Raw genomic sequence first — 4,825 nt, 5'->3', positions numbered from 1 at the left:
TCTCTCTCTCTCTCTCTCTCTCTCTCTCTCTCTCTCTCTCTCTCTCTCTCTCTCTCTCTCTCTCTCTCTCTCTCTCTCTCTCTCTCTCTCTCTCTCTCTCTCTCTCTCTCTCTCTCTCCCCCCCCCCCCTCTCTGCACCCGCCATGCAAGAGCTACTTAATGGTCTCAAAGGGTACCCCCAAATCCCTTTTCCTCAATCTATGGAGCTCAAGGGAGAAAGTAATTACCACAGTGCTGATCATTGCTGCATCTAGAGAAAGAGAGAGAGAATCATGAAATGATAGAGAAGGCATTGCGCCTCCACAGCAGTGTCGTGCTCTTCCTGCGCCTTCCACCCCAGACCACAGCCATCGCTCTCAAACCATTTGTCTCCCTTGCTCTGCCTTCTCGCACACAATTTCCCAAATTCTTTGAAGCCCGTGACCATGCGCACACATGAGCTGGTTGGAATATCCTACTCTTGCACTCCAAGATTGACAAGGGAAAAAAAACTCCCTCTCTCCCTTCGCCTTTACGCTCTCCAATGGTGCTGCTATAAACACCCTATTCTAGTCCTTGTCGCTTGCCCAACACCCAGGCCTTCACGCCTACAACTTCCTCAAGTCCACTTTTCAGCACCGAAAGCCTTGCCTTGCCACCTTTCCTTTGCATCCTTCAAACCAACGTGAGAGAGTGAGATAGGTTGCCCACAACTAGAAAAAACTAGTCTTGCTTGGTGGGCCTTGCTATGTAACATTTATAGAATATAGAAGGACATATGAAAATGTACATTTAGCATCTAGCATTGAAGGAAACAAGAACGTGAGTAAGTTGGCAATGAGAGCATTGTTTGGAAGGGATATACATTTTAAAAATGCTATTATGTTTATTTATGGGAGGAAACAAAGTTAATTGCTTCCATAAATAGAGATTACAGGAATCATTTTTTAGAGAGTTAGTTTAGTTTTTAAGAGAAGTAGGTAAATTTTAAAATTGTTACTATGTAAATGGAAGGATACAAAGTTATGTACATCAAATAATAAAGATTGATATTAAAAATCAACATGCATTCACTACTTACGCATTCATTATTGCAGTACACCATATGCATTGACTAGTAAGTGCAATACATCACATGCATTCACTATTACAATACACCACATGCATTAGCTAGTAATCGTGTCCAAAGAGTTGCGTCAATAAACTGCAGCAAAAAATGAAGTGCTTCACTGACCTGAAATGTTGTATTGGCACTTCTCAATTGTCCAATCCACAAGCCGATATTTGATTCAAGCTACAAGAAAGGGATGTGAATAGTTAAACATTATATCATGCAATGAAACCTCAAAGATCGAAACTGCAAAGTATATAGTTCACGTCATGCATAAGTGCCATACAAAAGTATGGTGGAGAGTTGGCACTGTGGTCTCTCCAAAAATTATAAGAAACAGAAGTCGTGCCCTACCCCGTAGCGTTTATGTGTTGCGCCAAGCAAACGCATAGTCATGGGGAGTTGGATGCAAATAACGAACCTTGCAGTGTTGCCGAGCTAGTGCTTGTGCAATCGAAACATCCAATGTTGTGAGTTGTGAAGCGATCCATGTTTTGATTGTATTCTTGTAGGGGAGTCTTTCTTTTTTTGTTGAGCAAAGCCTATTCGAGAGAGGTCAGGATTGAGATCTAGAGCATCCACGTGGCTCAATACGGTGTTCCCTGGGTTCACCAAGTAACAAGTAGCATCTATGGGAGGTTGAGACTGCATGCTCAATAGTGCTTGCCTCCACTCTATTAGCCTATGGCACCCTCTGAGGTTGTGTCCCCCTCTACTCACGACACTCTCACCCTCCTTCTTACGCCTTTTTACTTCCAGTTGGCGACCTTTCTTTGTAGTGGCTCTCAGCTGAAGCAATAGCCCTCTTCCATCTTCACGCCACGACGACCGTCTTCTTAACTGCACCAGGTGGCCCACTCTTCATGTAATTCATGCAAACCTTGCTGCAGCCCTCCACTCCATGCAAGCAGATAGCTAGCTGCACTCGCTATATAAACATAAAGAAATACAGAAAGTCATGAAGGCACTACGCAAGCCCTCAACCATCTTTCCAAACCAACAGTGATTGCCTGCTGAAGATCAACATCATCGCCATCATCGACCCTCTGCAAGTGATTTTTTGTGTTGCATGAGATGCTCATGTGGCTCGGCATGTGGCTTTGCATGCCAATCGGGATCATTTCAACCGGTTAGTAAGGACCACTCGCCAAGAAGGGAACACGCCCCTCAGTGGCCGCATAGCCGAACGAATAAAGCAGGCAATTCTTTCTGGTTCTGGCTACGCAGGTGCTAAATAAAGCTGGCAATTCTATTGGTAGCGTAGGGCTTTTCACAGCAACCCAGAGCAAAGTAGTGCATCATTTTAAATAAATAAATAAATAAATGTAATGCCAGGTGGTGGCTTCTGCATTCGGATATTGCAAAGAGGGGCTTGGGCTCACCAAGTAAATTTTTTATTGGTTAGATGGTAATGCATGGCAGGTCGCCCTCTGCACGCTCTATCAGTTTCCCTACCTCTCCTTGTCTGCCCATCGCCCGCAACAACTGCCTGCTTTTAGTGCTGCATTGCCTCACTTTCCCCTCTTGTGCACCCTACTCTCTCTTGGTAAAAAAGAAACTCTATGAAAGAGCGCACACCTTTCAAAGATTTTCTTTTGTACTGAGAGAGAGAGAGAGAGAGAGAGAGAGAGAGAGATAGAGAGAGAGAGAGAGAGAGAGAGAGAGAGAGAATTATTTCAGCACCGAGCAGAGGAGGTGACGACGCACTCTAACAGTGTGAAGCCATGGCGGGCGGTCTCAAGAAACATCTCAAACTTCTCAATGCCTTGAGGCACTTGATGCTTGACACCGCTGCTTCGAAGTTCGTGATGGATCCTTACCCGTTAAAGGTACTAAATAGTCTCACTCTCATACACGTAACTGCTTACCACGATCATGCCCCATTGCCCCAATTTTTTATTTTGTGCGCGTCCTTCAATGGATCTAGGGTTAACTTCTGCACAAAGAGTTTGCGTTTTTCTTGTCCCTCCTAAAATTCGTGTTGGGTGCTCCTCTCTCAGTGGTGAGTTTGAGCCCAAGCCCTCTGCTGGACCCCATAAGAGGAGGTAATGTATGTCGATGGTTGTCTCATTGAGGAATCGATTGAAATATGCCTTGACCTATCGTGAAGTGGTTGCCATTGCAATGCAGCGACTCATATCTGTGGATGGGAAAGTAAGGATGGACAAGTGTTACCCTACTGGGTTTATGAATGTTACCCTTAAAGGTACTAAATAGTCTCACTCTCATACACGTATCTGCTTACCACGATCATGCCCCATTGCCCCAATTTTTTATTTTGTGCGCGTCCTTCAATGGATCTAGGGTTAACTTCTGCACAGAGAGTTTGCGTTTTTCTTGTCCCTCCTAAAATTCGTGTTGGGTGCTCCTCTCTCAGTGGTGAGTTTGAGCCCAAGCCCTCTGCTGGACCCCATAAGAGGAGGTAATGTATGTCGATGGTTGTCTCATTGAGGAATCTATTGAAATATGCCTTGACCTATCGTGAAGTGGTTGCCATTGCAATGCAGTGACTCATATCTGTGGATGGGAAAGTAAGGATGGACAAGTGTTACCCTACTGGGTTTATGAATGTTGTGTCCATTTCAAAAATCAGAGAGAACTTCCGGATGCTTTATGATAGCAAGGGAAGATTCACTTTGCACTCCATCAGCCTTGAAGATTCTAAGTACAAGCTATGCAAGGTCGGAGATGCCTCCTTCGGTGAGAAGGAGATTCCCAACATCACTACATTTGATAGGTGCACCATTCGCAATCCAGATCCCCTTATCAAGGCCAATGACACCATTAAAATTGAAATTGAGACCGGAAAGGTTGTAGAGTTCATCAAGTTTGACATTGGCAACATTGTTATGGTTACTGGTGGTCGCAACTGAGGCAGGATTGGGATTATCAAGCACCGTGAAAAGCATAAGGGAAGTTTTGAAGTTGTGCATGTACAAGATGCTGCCGGTCAAGAGTTTGCCACCCGGCTTGGAAATTTGTTTACTATTGGTAAAGAAAGCAAGCCTTCGGTGACTCTACCTAGAGGCAAGGGTATTAACACTAGGTTGGTAATGGGACACTTTTATGTCCTGTTAAGTGACCATTTTCCTTGAATTATGTCAAGAGTTTTAAAATGGATTTTGACGTGCTATCTGTCTAGAAAGTTGTCTCATGAGCTGAAAAAAACTCGACGTTTTTGTGGAATATCAATTCCATCTTTAACCTTGTCCTTGCACAACATTTCACAACCTAAACTGTGTGAAAAAACGGGTCCTGTTTTTGGCTTTCTTCAAACTTTTTGCAACTATACCACTCTAGAATTCATGTTTGTGAGGTCTATAATGCTAGAGAACTATCTTTAGTAGTCCTCAACATGTCCTAATGCTTCTAGGGAGAAATAAATGTTTAAGTTATAAGTTATAACCAAATTACAAAAATTGTCAAATCCTGTTTTTTAGCCAATTTTAGCTCTTGTATTATTTTTTTGGTGGCTTTCATGATATCCAAATGCAGTTTTGATTTTCTATGTCGCATAATGTAACATAAATCTAATATTCCTTGAGTTTTGGGGCACCTAATACCCTATTTTGCATAGTAGACAACGATGGTTGATTTTTTCAATTATAGAAGAAAACAAAACATTCTAGTATATCAAGTATAGCTTTTTCAATATTGTTATTTTCTTGTGACAACTACATGCATTTTTTAGGTAGTAACCATATCTAGTCATAAGGATCAAATTTGGCTAGATAT

The 4,825-nt window shown here is 42.8% G+C and overlaps 1 pseudogene; it reads left to right on the top strand.

Annotated features, from left to right (window-relative positions):
• Nucleotides 1-2,814: 2,814 nt before the first annotated feature.
• On the top strand, nt 2,815-4,005 carry LOC147446412 (small ribosomal subunit protein eS4-like; annotated as a pseudogene).
• The last annotated feature ends 820 nt before the right edge of the window (nt 4,006-4,825 follow it).

This window comes from Adiantum capillus-veneris, chromosome 12 (genome assembly GCF_014529385.1).
Source record: "Adiantum capillus-veneris isolate H3 chromosome 12, ASM1452938v2, whole genome shotgun sequence".
In the NCBI taxonomy this organism is placed as follows: domain Eukaryota; kingdom Viridiplantae; phylum Streptophyta; class Polypodiopsida; order Polypodiales; family Pteridaceae; genus Adiantum; species Adiantum capillus-veneris.
Note: the sequence above shows the minus strand (reverse complement) of the source record. Positions and strands in the feature narration are given on the sequence as shown.